General features: G+C 49.8%; 1 protein-coding gene across 3 annotated transcripts in view; it reads left to right on the top strand.

The window, feature by feature from the left end:
- Positions 1 to 20,736, top strand: part of JUP (junction plakoglobin) — a 48,341-nt gene that overhangs the window by 10,323 nt on the left and 17,282 nt on the right. The window contains exon 1 of one of the 3 annotated variants that reach the window (XM_054014488.1): positions 20,426 to 20,528. The exons of the other annotated variants lie outside the window; for them this stretch is intronic. The gene's annotated coding sequence lies outside the window, so the exon portion shown is untranslated. Of the gene's footprint in view, positions 1 to 20,425; positions 20,529 to 20,736 lie in introns of those variants that run through there. 3 annotated transcript variants of the gene reach the window in all.

Raw genomic sequence — 20,736 nt, 5'->3', positions numbered from 1 at the left:
GACAGTGGCGGGGGTGGGAGACTGTTTCCAGCTCCAGAAAGATAATTCTCTCTCCAGCTACACGATGAAATTGGAAAGGGTGAACTCTGCTCAAGTTTTTTTTCCAGTGCACTGAAGACAGATGAGACTTGTTAACAGATGAGTGTGGCTGTTCTGAATTCTTTGAAGGCTCATTTGGTTTTGGAAAAAGCTAAAATTCCTAATTAGGATCCACATATGTCAATTGCATCATTTTACTAGCAAACTTGTGTAAGAAGCATTCCCCTGCCCCTCTTTTGTGAAGAGTGCCTGGCTGGCAGAGGGGAGATGGGGGATCGAAGGGGGCAGCTGTATAGCTTTCTGCGGGTGTCTCATCTGTCTGCGGCTGCTATATCGGGAATGTGGAGCCATGCTGCCTTTGGACCCTGTTGCTTTGTGGCATTGACTTACTAAGGCAGATCACTGCATGAAGTGCATTTGCTTAGCTGGTGGTAAAAAGACCTTTGGCCACTTTAAACAACCTCCTAGTAATCACTCTGACATGCAGGCGGGGCACTAGTGGCAAACCATTAACTTGCTTGGACAGGCTGGGCGCTGACTGGTGTTGGTTATAATTTCTTATGAAACATCTGAACTCTGCAGATGTAATGCGTTTGAATGTAGAAATGAATCAGCCCCCAAATCCTTTTGTTTTACCCTCTTGAATTCTTTTCTTGGCTGTGAAATGGGGACTGTGCTGCAGAAATACTGTATTTTTCTCGCCATTATCCAAGCTGGAAATAGCACGTGAGCGCCTCAAAACCTAAATTTAAAGCCTGCAATTATTGTGTTCTTAGGGAGCTATTTGTTCGTAGCTTTTTAAAAGTAATAAAATCTATCTTCTCCAGATGGAGTTATTGTGATTAATTGTATTGTTTTGGAGTCACGGGCAGCTCAAGCAAGCATGCCAGAATCTCCTATTCATGGGCAAATGGCAAGTTGTCTCATCTGTCCCACTGATATTTCCAACAAGAACAAACTGGCATTAATGAGAGAATCGGCGCATATAGGGTTTTCTTAAATGAAAGTGTGACATTTGTGGCAATTCTCTGCAATATCCTTGAAAAGCCTTATTGAATTAAGTTTAAGTATCTTTGTATTAAATGCAAAGGTTTTGTATTATTGGGGGGCCTGGCTGGTGAAAGGACTGTCGCGAACAATGTGGCAGACTAGAATGGTCTTTGGGGACAATATATGTGAAGTGGATTTACTGGGAAATGTCCAGGGGGAGGTGAATGAAATCCTGCCCCCCCCCCCCTTATGCATAAACCCAGCCTTTTGAAGCTCCCCTCTGAGGAAGGGGCCAGTGTCTGGTTACCTGTTTTTTGGCATCTGAAGCTCAAAGGCTCAGGCTGTGTAGAGGAAAGCCTAACGCATGCATGGGGGTGGTTGTTCTGAGCTAAAGCCATTATGGGCTTGTAAGCACAGAAGAACCCTTTGATGGAGTTTGAAGGACTGACCTCTACCAGAGCCCCTGCAGAGTTGTGGGGTGATCTCTGGTCAGTTTATTAGCATGTCTGTAGATTCTTTTATTGGGTTTGATGTGCTTTCTCTAACGTTTTCACCTTAAGAATAAATGTGCTTGCTTAGAGCTGTGTGGTAACTCACAGCTGTGGGCAATTACCTTGTTCGGAGCCTGCGACTAGTAAACAAAGTGCAGATGCTGTCCTGGTTAGCCAGTCTGGCTTGCTGGGGATATCCGTGTTGGTGGGAAACTGTACAGCCGCCAGGAAAAGTCTCTGGTCAGCAGTGAGAGAGACAAAGGTTTCTCCCTGAGAGAGGTGATGGCTGGGTGGCCTTGCTGGAGAACGTTTTGTCACAGGGCAGGGCAACTGCACCTCTATTAATGCCAACTGAGACATACTAAGCTGCATCCTTGTGACCGTAATGACCTAGAGAAATAGACTCTCCCAGGCGCCCATCTCAGGTTTGCAGAGAGTGTCTGTCTGTCAGCATGGTATCCAGCTCGGAGCCAAGAGCTAGCGCTTGTTTCCTTCTGATAAAACTCACCGGTGACAGCTGAGTGCAGCCCCGGCTGATTTTTTCCAGGAAATGTGAATGGTGAGAAGGAAGCCGAACCCCATGCTGTAACGCCAATAGTGATTTCCTGCCCCAGAAGCTGCGTCCCCAGGAGAAGCCCCAGCGTCTCCTGCCAACAAGAGAACATTCTCATACGCAGAAAGGGTTGCTATTAAATTTTAAAATCAAATGCTTTTCCTATCGCGGAGCACAGATGGCTCGTTCCGATCCTACACAAGCAGCAGCGCTGAGCGTGGCTTCGAGGAGGCCGTGGGAAATGCCGGGTCTATTGTGCATCTAGGGGTAATCCCTGGGGGATACAGCCTTATGGTGCTCTGTGCAAATGGAGGAAGAGACGACCCCTGCCCCAAAGAGCTGTCTGCCAAATCTTGGGGGGGATGGGGAGCACTTGCACGCTAGGGGATTGAGGGCTTGACAGGAACATGCTTCGTTAGTGGCATCTTTATTTTTAATCGCCTTTGTTTTAAGCCTCTGCCTAAAACTTGCCCCTTCGGTATGTGTGTTGAATGACTCCTGGCCATGTTATATTTCTTATACCACTAACCCCTTCTGTTTAGTTTCAACCCTTGCCCTTTGCTATTAAATATCTAACCCTAGCCTTTCTATGCTGCTCAATGGAGAAGGAAGATGGGCTTGTGGTTAAGGGTCTGGACTGGGACTCCAGAACTGATTTCATTTCCTGTCTCTGCCAAACCCTGCCTATATGTGCTTGGGCAAATTGCTTAATCTGACTTTTTTCCCCTAACTGTGCAATGGGGTAGATCTTTCCTCTCTCTATTTCTGTTCCTTGGGGCTGGGACTCTGTTCTGTGTCTGTGCAGCACCTAGCACATTGGGGTTCTGATCTTAGCATCTTTTGGTGTTTCCATAGGACAGTTCTGCAGGTCTCCAGACTTTGATGTACCTAGAACATGTTTGTATGGGGGTTCTAGTGGAGGCAGCATTTCTGATACTTAGATCCTGTCCCCACTACAGCTTTCAGCTAGGTTTTTAATTGAGCATGGCTGGCTCTAAATCCGGCTGTGTCCCTGCCCACCTCGAGGCTAGAAGTTGGTAGCCTAATCTGGCGCATGGTTGTCTTTCTGCAGCTGGTCTGGCACGCTTCTTTCCACCGCAGTGTAGATGGACGGCTCCTCCTCCCTTGTGCTTGGGTAACTGCTTTGGTTGATATTCTCGCCAGCTCTTTGTGGCAGGACAGGGCATGATGCCAGCAACACATGGGGCAGCTCTGCGTCCTGCTGGGCATTCGACACGTACTGAGGCACTATTGGCCGGTCACACTTTCCCAGAACGCACTGGTACAGCACTTTTAGCAGCGTAGTAGGTGTGGATGCACAAACGCGGTTCATCTGTTCTTTTGCAACAGAAGCTGTTGTGTGCATCACCAGAACTCCTTGTAGCTGGGGCAGATAAGTGTTGCAAGTGTTTTATTGTAGACAGCTCAAGTGGGGACCGCCTCGAACATCACACCATGGTGTAACGAAGACTTGGTGCATTTCCTCCTGGGGTGTCATGTCTGCTTCCAGGGTTCAGGTGCTGCTGCTCCTCTATGCCTATCTAGTCTCTCCGCTTAAATGCTGAAGGTTGGGCCCCATATTTGTTTTCAGGTATGTTGGGAAGTCCCCGAGCACAGCTGACTGGCTTGGAAGAGCTGGTTTGCGTCCAGGGATTCTCTCCAGCTTTGTTAATATAAACCGATTTCTTTCCCAAACATCTTGTTAATGGGAAAGCAGGTCAAGGGGCGGGGAAAGGGCTTAACACAGAAGCATACACATTTAATGTAATTTTGCCTCTAGTTATTCTGATGTAGTAATTACCAGGGCCTTTGGATTTTGCTCTTAATAATGGGGCATACATGCACAATTAAAACAAATGAGACTAGTCCCTGTTGACTCTTAACCCTGGGGAGGGTGATGCTGCTGCCGAAGTGAAGATGCAATAATGGGGTGGCTTCAGGGTTCTTAACCTGGGGGGGAGGGGAGGGAGGAAGTAGAGGGAAGGGGAGTGGCTTCCCTTTCTTTACACATCTAACAGCAAAAATATATTACCAAAGCTTACGAGAGCCCACATGGTGCGACAGGTTTGGCCTGCAAGGGTGATGGAATAGTTATGATTCCAAAGTGGAAACTTCTGCAGTGACCTCTTTCAGCCAAATGGTTCGTAAGTAGCTAACAGAAGGGTGTGGGAGGGTTGTGTGTGTGGTGTTCTCCAAGAACATGTGCGTGCTTCTGGTGTGTCAGTCACCTTGGTGCTCTGTAAAATTGCTAAAGATTCCTTGGACCTTCCCACTGAGAAAAGAACTCTCATTTCTTTCTGCTCACGTGGTAGAGTGGAATCGGGTTAGCTGACTGGGTTCTAACCAGCTCCCTGTGGGGAAAGGCCTGCTGATTGGTCTAAAGATTGCCCTGATACAGTATTGAGGATGAATGCAGCTGACTTGCATGAGTGCAACATAGGAGTTGGCATTAATCATGATTGTCCATTGTCCCCCGGTACAGCGGTACTTAGCACAAGTCGCATGCAGGCCAAGAGGCCAGGTTTGACTGGTGCCCCAGTCAGCTGTGACTGCAGGAGCGCTTTCCCTGGTGCACGGGAGATGCTGCTGAGTGTGTGTAAACCAACCATGTTGGCAACGGTGCCCCACCCCACCCAGGGGTGCCAGGAGTCCCTGCCTTCTGAGCAGTGGGGGCAGGAGAGAACATGCATAACACTCCACCCTCCCCCAGCTGGGGTGGAGCAGGGAGAGGGGGTGTAAAGTGGAGTTTCTCAGCCACTCAAGGATGGACCATGTGAGGGTGTTCCATCGTTACAGCGCTGCACATGTCTGGGCATCGCACCTTATTACTGTGTGGCCCTCTGAATCTCCATTTTAGGATAAACCGGGGGAGAAGCACGTAGGGGCAGGGAGGTGACTTTTACCTCTGCCTATGGCCTGGTGAGACTGCTACTGGAATATTGCGTCCAGGTCTGTGGTCCATGTTTTATAGGATGCTGATGGAGACGCTGCTGAAAAGAACCACAAAAATGACTTGAGGTCTAGAGAAAATACCTTCCAGTGAGACTTAGAGCTCAACCTGCTTAGCTGATGGAAAAAGGTGATTTAGATTAATAGAAGTACCTTCACAGGGAGAAAACACCAGGTAGTAATGGGGTCTCTAATCTAGTGAAGAAAGGTAGAACAAGAACTGATGGCTGAAAGTTGAAGTCAGTTAGAAATTGGGCACAAATTTTTCAGTGCAGGTGATTAACCATTGGAACAAACCGCCAAGGGCAGTGCTGGGTTCTTAATCTCCTGATGTCTTCAAATCCAGCCTGGATGCCTTTCTAGAAAAGGCTTTAGCCAAACACAAATGAACACATTATTGTGCTCAATAACTGGGGGAAATATAATGTCCTCTGGAAAACGAGCCCTCAGTCTTGGATCATTTAATGGTCCTTCTGGCTTTGGCATCTCAGAAATGTCTCTTCATGGCTGAGTTACTCACTGCTTCCGAGGCTTAATCCAATGGAAAATATCAGCATGAGACACAATAGAACAGGCCGATTGGCTGCTTGTGTTGAGCGTACCCACGTGTACATATGGCGGTGAGATAATGCCCTGAGCTGCATGCCGTCTGGCAGACGCTAGCTCTCTGCCCTTCCCTTGTGTGGGGCTTCTGCTTTCTGCCACACTGAAGCAAAACAACTTGCTGCAGGTAAGGAAAACATGCAAACAGCTACCGAAGCGGTGGCCCAACGAATGGCCATTTCAGCTCGCCATTTGCTGTGTACCTACAATAACCAAACTTCAGCAAAAGACCTAAAGGAGGTGGGTGTGTCTCCAACAGCTTTCAGGATGTCTTTCAGGAGGGTTGTATATGCCGCTTGCTGGGGGAAGATAATTGTAATGACCAGCACTGTGCATATTCTTATAAGGGGAGAGTAGTGGAAGCTATTAATACATAACACCTTGTCGTATGACAGGAGGTGCTGAAATATTACAGCCTGGACTTGACTTGGGGGGCTGGGGGGGTTGTCGTCAATAGCTATTAACCTGGGGGAAGCCAAGGCACTTCCAGGGTTTGGAGCATGCACTCATCTCCTGCATCTGTTCTTGTGAGCTCCATTGATGGAGAGCTGCAATCAAGCAAAACAGGTAACTGCAGAGAAACATGCAGTTTGGAGAGTGGCTCTTGGTTTCAGCTGAGATTTGTGTGAAGGAATGCATGAGAAATGCACACCACTGTGTGCATGAGGGAGGATGCTTTGTAGTAGCCTTGTATCAACAGTCCTGGAAATGACCTTTGCCTCCCAGTGATGGCATTTAAAAAATACCATTTTGTAATAACCTCCTCCAGTCAGCTGGCCCGTCTCCAAAGACCCCTTCCCCTCTTTCTGAGCAACTCGGACTGACGTTATCCAAGAGCCTGTTGATCGTTGTTCATCTGCCTGACATGGGAAGCTGGGGGAACGGTTCCAGTACAGTATGAACGTGCCAGGAGAACAGAGGAATTCATTTCCTTTGTTTGCGTGGATGATCAGGACAGAGCTAGCAGAGTGGGGGTTGTGGGGAGAGGGAGTGAATCACGTTGTGCTATTTCAGCTTTCTTTAAAAAAGATCACTGCTCCTGTAACACACAAGTCGTCTCCTCATTAAAGATCCCTCCGTTCCCTTTGAATTCCTCAACTTTCCTTCCCTGTAAAGCCTCCATTGAAATGATTTAAACTACCAAAGGTCTGACTCTTTATATATTTAATGCTTTTAGTTTTCATTGATGCTGATGGAATCTTGAAAAGCGTCTCTCTCTCTCTCTCTGTCTCCCGTCCTTGTTTCTCCTTCTGGGAAGGGACCCCTTTCATAACCCCAGCAACTAGTCTTTTATAGAGCACTGCCTTTGCTGTGCTTTCTATCGGAGCTTCATTAGCTGTAAATATTGCAGCTTTTTAAAAAAAAAAAAAAAAAAAAAAGGAAAAGCAGTTTTGACCTGCTCCTGAAGTTACCCAATCTCTGCCTTAGAGGGTGGCATAGGAAGGTGTGGACAGGGCATGGACGTGCTTCTTGACCCCCTACACAAAGCAATATAGGCTCCATTCAGACCTTGTAGATCACCCTAGAACTTACGCAGTGCTTTAGGGCCAGCGTTTGAAAAGTATTTAGGCCCCTGGGCACTTCTGAAAATTCCACCAGAGCTCACGGGAGTTGGGCGTGTGGTGGGATACCACCCATGGGAGTTGGGCACCTAGGCACTTTTAAAAACCCCACTAGGCACCTGCCTGCATCTTTAGGCACCTATGTACAGCCTGCAGACACTTAACACAATCTCTCCACACCCTTCAGAGGGAGGTAAGTGCCGTTCCAGGGCCACAGATGTGGTCATGAGATCCCAAAGACTTGCTGGCTTCTATACCTCACAGAAAGGATTTGCTTTACGGGCTTTTGGGACACCTTCAAGGCCAAATTGTATCCCTGATTATTTGCCGCAAAGTTAGCGGGAAGTCCTGTTTTTAATCCCCTGTTGTGGTTGGTATCTTGACTGCTCCCCATGTGGGTGAATGCATAGGCCTTTTTGCTACTTTCCACGCTAAAGAAGCCCTGCTGGAGACCTCTCCCATTGCTATGGGCTGAGGAAGGGGATGCCAGGCCACATGAAGTCAGAAATGCTTAAGGGGCTCATGGATTCAGGACTGCCCCGAGTCAATCCATGGTACTGTGATGGGCAGAGTGGGTGGTGCCCCCAAATGTGAGTGGATTCAGTGTGGGGGGTGTGTGTGTGTGTGTGTGTGTGTGTAGGGTCACAGGCAGGCTGGGATCAGGGCTCAACACTAAGAAGAAATTGTTTTTTGTCGAATACTTTCACTGTTGTGTGAAGGGAGGAGATGATCAGGCGTGATAGACTCTTCTGACCTCTGGGGTCTACAGATCACCTCCAGGAAGTGTAGTGTGAATTGGACATGTGAAGCCCTCTTCAGGTTGGAACTTGGGCTGTGACGTGAACATGGAGTGAAAAGGGAAAAACCCTTCTTCTCCTAGGTGTGGCATTGTTCCTGGGTGCTCTAGAGACCAGCACTTGTCTCTAGCTTCTTTCTCTCTTCCCAGCTTTCTGTAGCTTGTGTTTCAAAGTGGTAGCCGTGTTAGTCTGTATCAGCAAAAACGAGGAGTCCTTGTGGCACCTTAGACTAACAAATTTATTTGGGCGTAAGCATATCTCACATTGGTAGATGTGCAGGCGATAGCCACACCATCCGGGGCTCGTTCACCTGCACATCTACTAATGTGATCTATGCCATCATGTGCCAGCCATGCCCCTCTGCCATGTACATTGGCCAAACCGGACCGTCCCTCCGCAAAAGAATAAATGGACACACATCTGACATCAGGAATCCTAACATTCAAAAACCAGTAGGAGAACACTTCAATCTCTCTGGTCGCTCAATAACAGATCTCAGTGGCAATTATTCAACAACAAAAACAGACTCCAAAGTGAAGCTGCAGAACTGGAATTAATTTGCAAACTGGATACCATCAGATTAAGCCTGAATAAAGACTGGGAGTGGTTGGGTCATTACAAAACCTATATTTAATTTCCCCAATACTAATTTCTCCCTACTGTTACTCACACCTTCTTGTCAACTGTCTGTAATGGGCCACTCTCTTCCACTTCAAAAGTTATTTTTCCTCCCTTGGTATCCTGCTGTTAATTGATTTCTCGTTAGACTGACCTCACACTTGGTAAAGCAACCCTGCATCCTTTCATGTAATTATACCTGCTTCTGTATTTTTCACTTCATACATCTGATGAAGTGGGTTCTAGCCCATGAAAGCTTATGCCCAAATAAATTTGTTAGTCTCTAAGGTGCCACAAGGACTCCTCATTGTACCTTAAGTGTTATCTAATTTGCTGGTGGGAGGATTTGCGATCACCTGCCTTAGAATCTGTGCCTCTTGCTACATGTGTTTGTCAAACTGCCTTAAATGCCTCTTTTTAAAGGCCTAAGTAACTAATTACATTCGCTCAGGCTTATCCCACTTGCACAGAGCTGTGAACAATGTGATTCCTGAAAGGGGAGAGCAACAGCCCTTCTGACCTTTTGTTCTCTCCCGGAAAATGGAGGGGCTGCTTTGTGTGCAGAATAGGTGGTTGAGACTGCTCCCTCCCTCACTCCATCTGTAGGGGAGAGCAGCTCGCTTTGGGTTTGTTCTCGATGTAGAATGGCCAATGAAACCCTGAGAACTCCCAAGTGTGGGGAAACTGGGGGACTCCCCCCTCTTGACACAGTCTTACCCAAAGGTGTGTTTAAAGTTACTGGCCTGCCTCCGCGGGGTAATGCTTTAGGATGCTCAGTGTCAACACTTGTAGTTTGAAATCTTCTAAAAATTCTAAGCAGAAGGTAAGATTTCTAAAGTGTAACTAGACTGTTTGGCTATGGCAGTGTAACCCTTAAACGCCGCGGCTCTTCAGCCTCCAAGCTGAGAGGATGCTTCGCAGGTTTCGCTGTGTTGTCCAAGGGGTTAATGTAATATCCCAGAGCTTCATTTAACCTATTTTAGTGGTTAGATAGTGCTCTGGTAAGCCCTGTGTTCTTAGTCTCAAATCCTTTTAACTGGAGCTGGCAGTTCTGGCTTTCAACATTGGCCTGTGATTTGAAAGGAGGTGGGGTAGGATGCAGTCACGCACTCCAGTATGGGGGCACACTGTCCTCTTCTTGTGCCTTAAAAAGAACAGGAGTACTTGTGGCATCTTGGAGACTAACAAATTTATTAGAGCATAAGCTTTCGTGGACTACAGCCCACTTCTTCGTGGGCTGTAGTCCACGAAAGCTTATGCTCTAATAAATTTGTTAGTCTCTAAGGTGCCACAAGTACTCCTGTTCTTTTTGCGGATACAGACTAACATGGCTGCTACTCTGAAACCTGTTCTTGTGCCTGGATAGGCATAGCTCCTACCCATCAGTCCTGCTTCCTCCCCCCCCATGTGAAGCTGGCTCTGAGTGATTCGAGCCTGACAACTGGAAGTGTCAGGACCAGGAGCTGAGCATCACTGGGGATAGGTTGTTGTTGTTTTTTATGCAACAATATTTATGGCTTCCCTCCTGCTTTTTTGGGGGTCGCTCAGCAGTAAATCAGTTTAAAGTTGGAACTCTAATAAAGATTCTGCTGCCTGCTCGACACAAAGAAGGGCAAGTTTATCTCAGGGAGCAAAAGGAAAGGGCTAGACGCAGGCATTCGAGCTGCAAGTAGATGCATATTTATTGGAGACTTCCTTGTCAGACGTTATCTGTGCAAAGATGAAGCTGTCTGGATGCAGATCAAATAACTTTGAAGATAGGAGGCTTCTAGTCTCTCTCTTACCAGCTGTAGCTTCCTCTGCTCCTTGTCAGAATTCTTAACTCCTTGACTCCAGGATTGTAGTAGGAAAGAATTAAACCTTTAAAAAAAAAAAAGTAGTCATCGCTCTGGGGGAGTGGATGGCTAAACCATCTAGCCTGACCTGATACTTGGTTCTGTTTTGACACTTTTTTGTGCCCTTTAAATAAACTTTTCACATCTAGTTTCATGTCCTCCCAACATGCGCATGCAGTTGGCCAGTCTGGAATCTCCATGGCTTTCCCCTCTTGCTAGTGATCATTCATGGTTAATGGTCCGCGTTTGTCCTATAAGCATAAGCAGTAGCCCTTGTAACTGCAAGCCAAACACTTGCAGTTGAAAAGGCGCAGGTTAGCCCCAGCTTCTCGGCAGTAATTACACTGAACCAGTTCAGTAGGGCGGTATCTTGTATGGTGGTTGAATCTTTCTGGTGATCAAGCTAGGTGACACTCAGTCCACTTTCATTCCACGCTCCGCGTTGGCATCTGGACTTTTCTTAACTCTGACCTCTCTAGAAAGAAGCATGCTCGGGGCAGTGCAGTGCTGCTGTCCCCTTTGAGGATGTGGAACAGTCCAACAGATGATCTCAGCTTCCTGGATAGTCTCCCCACATCTTCCTTGGTTCCAGGGTCACAAGTACAGAGCTCGCTGCAGCTCTGTCCCCTCTGACTACGCACCACAAGCTCCAAGCCTCAGGCCGTGACTTCTGGTATGGAATTGTGCAGTTCTTCCACTCCGAGACCTGGCGTTCAGCTGCACCATCCTGTGTATCAACCGAGCTTAACCATCAGCTCTGACTGGGTTCGGACCCATGGTCCTGCCCTTCCAGAGTCTGTGACCAGTGGTAGATAGTGACTAGCAGCCTTCTTTAAAGCCAAGTGGTGAATCTGTAACAGCAGCAGTAAGGAGGGAGGGAAGGGAAAAACGGTCTGTATGCAGGACTCTTCCCAGAAGCATTGCCATCCTCTGGTGGAGACCCGCAGGAAGCTTCTCTGTCCCCGGCCACACAGATGTCGGTCCCTTTCCCTGTAACTTTCTTCCCTGGTTGAGGGTGTGTCCTTTTAAATCTAGCCGGGTTTTCTTTCTCCTGTGTTCCCAGGCTTGGGCCCCTCCCTGGACAAACTAGTTGGGGGAGCTCAGCAGGTGGTCAGAGGTAGAACATCAAAGGGATTTCTCTTGTGATGTCCCATAAGTGTTGGCAGATGGGCGGCTATCGCAAGCCATTGTTCTGCTTCCTGGTTTTTACCAACTGCTTGTTGTTAAACTAAACCAAGGTATTCATGCCATAAGCCCCAGTGACCTGGTCAATGTACAGAGCTGCCACAGTGTGATCTGGTCCGCGTCTCCCAGTTACCCGTCTGTACTGGGTTCAGTGGGTACTTCGCACCCTTCAGACAGCTGCCCAGGGTCATTGTCTAGGAGGTGGTTGCTTAGCAGGTGCTATCTGGCTATCTCCAGCTCCTGTGCTGGCACAACAAAGGGTGTGGAGCTGCATTAGTGTTGAGTGGCAAGCCCATGTCTAGAGCTCCTGCCAGCAGAGCACTTCCAGAGTGATGGATGGGAGCGTGCTGCCTATTACTGTCCAGCGCTCCATTAAAGGAGCAGGGCTTGACCTTCGTGTGATCTCCTGGGAGAGCTCTGGTGTCGCTGCTGTAGAGGCTAATAGAATGGGAAAACTCCCCCCGCCCCTCATAATAAGCATTTCCTGTTGGCTTCTCATTGCTACACCACCCCACAAGCATGGGGAGCAGCCTAGCAGGTACCTGGATCATGGTTTTTTAACAGAGGAGTCCTGATATCATGACCCCCATCTCTGAATGCAGAAGTTTTTGGTGGCAGAATTGGTTCCGGTTTGTTACAGGGAAAGGGGACCCTGTCCCTTGTGTGGCGTTCTGTCCCTGCTCCACTTTCCCTGAAGGCCCCTGCAATGTTGCCAACTCAGAGTTCAGAACTTGTGAGCCGGACCCCCAAAATCACGAGACTTAAATTCCATTTTTTTTTTTTAAATTTACCTTCTGGTTTTTACGCCTTCGGGGCCACATTTTCGAACTGTCCTCCACAGCAAGAAGGCGAAGCACTTCAAGAGTGGAGGAGATTGTAGCCTGTTCCCATGGCTTTAAGGTAAATACCAGACTGAGTGGGACCAGTGGTCACTGCCTGGATCCTCTTGTCACTTCTCACTTCAGCTCCTCTTGGTGCGGTCTTCCCGCAAGTTCTCTCGCTCTTTCCAAATCCAGGCGGGGTGTTTGTGGTATTGGAAACCTTTGTATGTACAGCCCAGTTAACCTAATCTCTGTTCACATGCCTGCACTCTGTAGGTCAACTTTCGTCATGCTAGTGACTACCAAGGGCATTGCCTTCGTGACAGCGAATGCTCTCCTATGAGACTTCTTCAGGGCTAATATCCTGGGGAAAGGATTCTCTTTCTCTCGGAAGGCATGGAGAGAAACTCCGTATCTGCCGCTTTGGAGCTGGAGGCCACGTAGCTGGTATGGGGGGAATGAGGCAGAGAAGCCTGGCACGGAAAGAGATTCTCAAGGCTGAGCGAATGTTTTGCATGTCATTTGCTCTACAGAAGACTATGCATGGTTGCATTGCTACCTTGTTCTCTGTTACGATTGCAGCTGCGCAGAGCATACTTCCCTGTGCGTATCTCTCTGCACTGAACAGGGTGACGACAAAGGCGGCCTTTCTTCCAGTCCCTCCAAATTACTGGCCCAAACCTCCCGATTGACCACCTCTGCTGCAGCAACGGTTAGGCATCTCTGCAGCGGTGGGCACTGTTGACCACCCGCTTGGCATGTTGCCCCAACGGGGAGGCCAGAATAACCATGTATCTTGCTGCCTTCAGAATGAATTTCACTTGTTTTCCTGTGCTAAAGCCCCTGATCTGACAAGGGGACAGAGCTGGATTCTCCTCCGGGACTCCTAGGTCTCACACTGCACTTGTACCGTGGGGAGCACAGCAGAACCAGACAGCAGAGAGAGTTCCTGGAGCTGGTGCCATTTCCCGAACCCTTAGTCAAACAGCGACCTTCTCTTTCTGCTGGCTCAGTTGCCTAGAAGCGCACTTGCTGCAGGCTCACTCCTTGCTTGAGCCGCGCTGCTTCCTCAACCTACAAAGACACTTCTCAAGGTGCGAACGATCAGGCTTATTACTAGCTTGCTCCGTGCCTCTGACCAAAGGCTGCCGGATGGGTTGAAATGTGGCTTTTTCTTCTGTAGCATGGATGAAACTCTGGAGAAAACTAGGTCAAAGTACAAACACAGCCTCCGCTTGCAAGGCTCTTTGTTGCATTAATATACCTCATTCGCTTTCACTCCTACAATCAAAAGGCTAAAATCCCCTTTCATATTTCCAGGGCAGCTCTGAACTGAATAGAACCTGCTTCCTTCCTCATCCCCGTCCCCAGAGAGGTGGTGGGGTGGGGGGAGTCCATTCTCCTGCTCCCCAAGGGAGATGCGTGCTCATGAATACACTTGCAAGGAAGGCCGTTCTAGAAACAAGTGGAATCTTGTACTGTACAGTTTTTCCCAGCTGTGTCTCTTGCCATTCATCTGTTATTGCCTAGCAGGATCCTTGCCAATGGAGACCAGGAGAACCTGCTTTTGACCCTGTCCTGATCTCTGGCCCCTCTGTTCCAGTGGCCTGCAAACCAATCCTGATCCTGCAGCTGTTCCCACCTTTCACGAAGCTGCTCTGTTTGCGCAGGGCTGCTCGCCATTAACTCTATCCTCTCACGGAGTTGGGCAGGTGCAAGACTGGGTCTGGCGCATGCTGAAGCCTCGTGGTGAGTGCTGTGAAGGAATGGAACAAAGCTGGTGCCAGACATCTGGCCTGAAGTCTTAATCCGAGAAACAGACTCATTGGGCTACTCTCAAAGAGATTGGTACCTTAGCCAACATCATTTGCCTGCACTTCTGAGTGGCTAGCTGTGATGTGGGACTAGAGATGCCGTGCCCGTGGGGCATTGGCTTGCCCACTATTTGTACAAAGCCTCTTAGAGCAGATAGTCACATGCAGTGCCTTGAAAATTGTTATCCTGTTTACAGCCAAAACTTAGCAGGCCCAGCTCATTTCAGCTTGTAAAATACCCCTGGACTAGCTTTTGATTTGTAAGCTTAAATGATTGCCATCTACACTGGAAAAACTACGGCAGCTCATGCATTATGCAGAGCCGTGAGAGCAGTCAGTGTTCCAGCCGAACCCAGGCATGCTTGGAAAATAAGTGGCTGTCAAACTCCTTCAGCTCTGAGCAGCAGTTACTGTCCACATATATGCTCAGTCTCTCTGTAACCAGCCCCTCCTCATAGTTCATGCACTCCTTAGGTGCTAGACTGAATTAACAAAACCTGCTCCTTCTGCTGGCCTCTGACTGGACATCCTCCAGCAGCCCTGCTCGTGCTGTGCTGTGCTGGAGGGAGGCAGATGGTCTGATTCCCCTCAGGGTTACACCTGGCCTTGGGGGACACCTCGTTTTTCCTTAAATAGAAAATTGCCCCTCTTTTTAGCAAAACCTGAATTTCAATGCAGAGTTAACATGCAGTGGCTGTGATTGGACCCATTCCTAGTCCTTCCGTAGGCTCCAGTCAACCCTTCTTGGACCTCTTCAGCTTCCAATTCCATGCCTCAGTTACCATCCACTTGCATTTTGCTTCCTCGTCTTATCTGTAAGGTTTTTGGTTGAGATTTTCAAAGTAGGTGAAGGGATTGAGACACCTATTCGATTAATCCCACCAAAAGGTGTTTAAATCTCCTAGACTGTTGTGAAAATACCTCCCCTTGACTCCACTGTTCTCTCTGACCCACCGTCCTCCTGTGTGTGTGTGTGTATATTCTCAGCCAGTTTAGGAACACTTACTTACTGGGGTTTTGGCCCCATATGCTCATGGCTATCTCCTCCCTCTGTAGGTGACCTCTGCTTTGGGATAACATGCAGGTTACGTATGAGCCACACCTTCCTAAATTCTGTTCCTCCTTATGGCCCAGACACTCTGTGGCGCTATGAGATTCACCTCACCTCCCTGCCATTTTCCCCACTTACCTCACTGGGGTGTGGGAGAAGATTTGAGAAGTGCTAAGTGTTTCCCATCTCCTTGTCCACCCAGGTGCTTGTATTTAGATACCCCCAGTTTGCTGTCCAAATTGCAAAACCTCTGTCGCTCAGCTGTAAAGAGAGCTGCTCCTGCTGTCTGGTGCCCTGGGAACTAGCTGTGGTTTTTCTGTGGCACGCAGAACTGACCAAGCTGTGGGTCAATACTCACTCCAGGACTTACTAATTCCCTTGCTTTTATTGTGGCTTAACGGCCAGCCTCCCCATGGCAGGGGAAGTACTCGGGGGAGTGACCTGGGCTGTGTATTTAGAGGGGCATGTGGAATTGGTAGCACACCTCGCCCTGGGATGAGCTCTGCAGGTGCCCTTCTAGAACAAGTGGTGACTTTCGGACAATGTCCTTTGTCTCAGGATACTGCTCAGTGCCTCGTTCTGAGGGTCTCCTGGCCGCCACTGCTTTGTTTGTTGTCCCCTTGGCTGATTGCTGTCAGCCTGCAACTTACATCCCACCCACCTGACACTGCAAAGAGAATTGTTTTAAAAATCTTGGTGCAGTTTTCAGGCTGACCCTTTGTATGTACGTACCCAGCGGTTTAAGTTCACTTCATTTACAGATGCAAGAAGAGGGACAGAAGTATCTCAAACCTATCAGGATAACAAGAGACATGGGCTGAAATGGTGAATGTAAGACCAGTCTGTTTTCAGCACTGAGTCCGCTATCGACTCTCGCCGTTTTCTGGAAACTTGGATCTGTGCTTTCCTTTGTTAACCGCTCACTGACCACTGAATGCTCCTGTGCTGTGTGGAGACCACGTTCTGTGTTCTGCTTGACCCCAGTGCTTTGCATTAGTTCAACCCCGATCTCCACCCCTCCCCCCAGCATATCCTGTTGACACATGATGGGGAGTAAATCGCGTGAGCAGCTTCCATTAGTGGTTCTCTTTGCCTTTTTTACTACTGCATAAGCATACATTATGCACAAGCCATTAAAGTTGTAACCTAACCAGTAAATACAATTACAACTTTATAGCTTAAAATTACAGACAGACAAGAGTAGAAAACTGCCCTTAAAATGTACCTGGGATGGTCCCGGGAGACTAGGTAGAAGATGGTGAGCGGGCGTGTCCGTGTACTAGTGTTGTGTGGATTTCAGCGATCTAGTAGACTTTCATAGCACTAAACTGGTGAGGTTTAATTTTCAGTTGTGGTTCACCTATTTTATAGGTGGGGAAACTGAGGTGCATAAGTGGAGTGACTTGTCCAAATTCAATCTGTGGCAGAGCTGGGAATAGCAGAACCAGATTTCCTGACCCCTGTTCTAACTCGATTAGGCAACACTTTTAGCTTCATTTGGACTCCTCTTTGAATTCTGTCCTTGCGTTGGTTTGTCTGAATGCATTGCCAGATTCGCTCTCCCTTGAACATGGCTCTGTGCTGTTCATTATAGCACAGGGCTCTGCCTGGGAACTGCTGGTGGTGCTCAGACGTGTTTTCACCAAGACATGTTTCACCAAGAAAAACAACCTTCTCCGTAACGAATCCTGAGCGGACCTCGTCCCGACGCAGCAAGGTGCAACCCCCATCTGCCCTATAAAATCTGGTGCCGCCACCCAACGCCCTGACTCAGACATAAGATGTGCCACCAAGTCAGCCGCCCGAGGGCAATGGGGGTCAGGGTTGGACCAACTGCCTGCCAGCTCAGGCACTGAAATGGCTGCATCGTAGCTTTTGCGGGCTGGCTGTCCCGTGAAATCGCTTGGCTTGGGTCTGTTCCTGGGTGGAGGGGAGCAGTCAGCATAGAGCTCTCCTGGTCCAGCTCCTTCCATGCATGACTCAGAGTATTAGTGGAAGGTGGTAATTAAACCTCTCCTTTGGACATGCACTCGACCAGCCAAACTAGCCAAACTTCCTGCTCCCGTGGTCCGCTCACTTCTCTTATCAAGTCTGAAACTGTGACTCATCCCTCCCTTCCCTGACTTGTTGTGACTCTGTGTCTGGGTCACAGGCAATGCGGAGGGCGGACTATGGATCTCCTGCTCTCAAAGGGCCCTGCAAACCTTGGGAGTGGGAGTGAAGTCCGAGTGGTGACTGGCATGGCCATAAAAGGCAGCTCTCCGGGCTCTGTGCGTCAGCCTGGGTCACTCCTGACCTGAGCGTTGTCCTGAGCAACCTCCCCTCTCCCCAGAGGAGCCCAGGAAGGGGGTAGACAGCAGGGTAGAGAGGGGACTCCCTTCCATCTTGAGTGTTAGAACCCCACCCTGGATGCCTGGACACAGATGGGGCTAGGGAAATGCATAGCAGCAGGGGAACGGCTTTCGTTGTCTCCTAGTGCAGACCACGCCCAGGCTCTCTTTCCTGGAAAGCTTCCCCTGTGTTTACCCAAACCGCCCCCAGGGCAGGGCCCTGTTTGGAGCCATCTGCGGCATGGGCTGTTTTTCTCGAATAATCCCGAGTGCATAAACACACGCTGATGCTGGGGATAAGCAGCCCCCTGTAGAAGCGTTGAATGCTTTAGTGGAACTGTGCAGATGTGGGGAAGGCGAGGCACAGAGCTTGTCTGACGCGAGCCGGAAGCAGGCAGGGTTAGAGCCAGCCATGCTCCAGCCCCTTGAGCTTCGTCCCCCATACCCCCTCTGGGGTGGGTCTGAGGAATAGCTCTGCAAAACGGAGCCCTGCTCTCAGTACAAAAGCTGGGGCTATAATCAGACCTTTCGAGAAAAATGTGTGCCCCAGGTAGGTCTGGTTCAGTGGGGCCCTCCTCCCATTTCACCCCAGTTGCAGAGGTTTTGGGGCCCCAGTACAATTGATCCCTCCCACCCCAATCAGCCCTGGCTATAATGTACTCAACTTGCTTTAGAGAAGTCACACTGGTGCAAACCGACATGCAGTCCAGACAGTAAGCAGCAAGCTCCTTGCTGTCTGCTAAGCTCTCTTGCCCGAATTCTTTAGCCTGGCACTCCTGCTTGCGATCCTACGCTGCCTGTTACTGCAGCGCGCTGGCAAGGTGGGTCTTAGAGAGCTACTGAGTGGGGTGAGGCTGGCAGGGCTGGGCAGGGAGGAGGCCAAGCATTACTCAGTTATTTGTGGTATTGCCCCAGAAGCGCTAGGTGCTTTCCAGGTGAGCAGGACAGTGCCCTACCTGCATATGCAGACGGGGCTGGGGTCTGGCTTACTGTTCATCCCTTGTTTGAAGCTCTGGGCTGAAACCCAGCCCCCTGCAGAAACTTCCCCCCACCCCGTCCTAAGGTCCATAGGGACGGCTCCATTAGGGTGTCTGGCTTGTGCCAATGGGAAGGCCTATTCCAGAGTCACTTGCCCTGTTAGCATCCGGACATCGCTGCGCTGGGGTGGGGGGTTGAGAAACCTGCTTCACCACCTGCAGTACCTCCCTCCCCCCGCCTCCCTCCACATGCTGCCAACCCCTCGCCAATAACACAGCTGGATTGCAGAGATTCCAGAACCCCTTCCTCAGGGTCTGGGTGTTGCTTGGAATCGGGGCCCCCTCCTGTTTTCTGTGGACCTGAGGTGCCTATTGGGGGAGAAAGTGACCCTCTAATCCCAACCTGAGAGGGTCACAGGGCAGCCGCTCAGCTGGCGTGAATACGAGTCTGGGCCGTCGGTGCTGAGATAAGTAGCTGTTGGTATCTCTTGGCATTCGGCTCAGTGCACAGCTGGGTGGAGCAGAAACAAATGCCGGCTGGAGCTTTAAATAAAGAGAAACGCTGGGTTAAAGTAGGGTAAACATGGCTTGCAAGGAAGTGCACTTCCTTACAGAGCTGGCTGGGTATGCTTCGGCTGTGGGCTTGGTTGGCCCACAGCACTGGTCTTGGCTTTATTAACCTCATGGGACCGTCTCTGAGAGGAAGCAGGTTCCATCTTAGGTCAAGCGCTGAATGGCTGCGCTCTGCTAAGAGCGCAAACAAGCGTCCCCCTCCGCGCTGGCCGGAGACCCACCAGCTCACTGGGTGTAGGCCAAGCAGCTGTTAGACTAATTTAGCTGCTAGCTGCATGTGCCAGATTCAAGCCAGTGACCTAGAGGTGAAAGCTCCCTATCCTTTTCCCAAGTCTCAGCTGAAAGCACCGGTTCAGGTGACTAACGAGATCAGTCTCGCTCCGGCTCCCGGGGTTTCCATTGTTTCGCCAGGTTCTCTCAGGAACGCGTCCTTCCTGTCCGCCAGCATCTGGAGGAGCCTCCTACCCAGGGAGCCCCCATGATTAACTGGCATTCCTGTCCTGGGCGTGTCCGCACCCAGCTGCAGCCCTTCTCCATTAACCCTTTAGTGCAATGGGGTCTCCGTTGGTAGCACAGGCTGCAATTGCATCATACAGAATGTGCATCCAAGTAGGGTGACCAGATGTCGTAATTTTATAGGGACAGTCCCACTATTTGGGGCTTTTTCTTATATAGGTCCCTATTACCCCCCACTCCCGTACCAAGTTTTCACACTTGCTGTCTGGTCACCCTACATCCAGATCCCATCCTGCCAGTGTCCATGGCTATTTCCTTGCTTGCTCTGTGTGTCTCTAAATACCTCTGCAGAAGCTGTCTGCTCTCCTGGGAATGGGACTGCTCTAGGCAGATCTGGGGGGCCCTGGGGCTGAGCCCGAGGCTGTGCAGGGGGTGTGTGGACGGGCAGGGGATACACCCGAAGAAAGTGCATTTCCACTGTGGGAAAGGCTGGATTCCCAGTTCACACGTGGCAGCAATGCTGGAATCAGTCCAGAGTGCTTGACAGCCATGGGGAAGGACCAGGGATTCCTACCCTGATCCAGGTTCCTTGTGGCTGTCCCCACCTTCATGGCTGAGCAGGGTATCGAGCTGGAATCTGGCACTCCCTTGCAAGCCACTCCTAGCAGCATGGGGCGGTGGCTGCTTGGGCGGGAGAGCTTGGCGTCTCCTCCCCCAGGGGCTGAGCCGGCTGCTGCCAGCCCCAGGAAGGAGGGTGGTGATCCAGCCTGGCTCTCCTGCATGGCAGTCTAGAGGAGACTCTGCAGAGCTGTTTCCATTCGAATTCCATCACTCGGGGTGTGAGAGATCTTGCCTGGAGGTGCCGATCGGCTTATTGCATCCTGGTAAGTACCTGCCCTGGGACGGCGGTACCTGTTCTCCTGGGCATCTCCTGTGGCATGGATACAGCAGCTTGTCTTAGCCCTGGGTCCGGCACCCAGTCGGAGGGCATTTCACTGGGACAGGCTCGCGTGGCTTGCCTTATTTTTAGGTGCACTCAGGCTGTCTCAGAAACATCTCTGAAAAGCCCGTTTTTATTCTGAACTCCAAACC

Source organism: Malaclemys terrapin, chromosome 25 (assembly GCF_027887155.1).
Source record: "Malaclemys terrapin pileata isolate rMalTer1 chromosome 25, rMalTer1.hap1, whole genome shotgun sequence".
In the NCBI taxonomy this organism is placed as follows: Eukaryota; Metazoa; Chordata; order Testudines; family Emydidae; genus Malaclemys; species Malaclemys terrapin.
The sequence above is the reverse complement of the archived record's forward strand: the minus strand, read 5'-3'. Positions and strand labels throughout refer to the sequence as shown.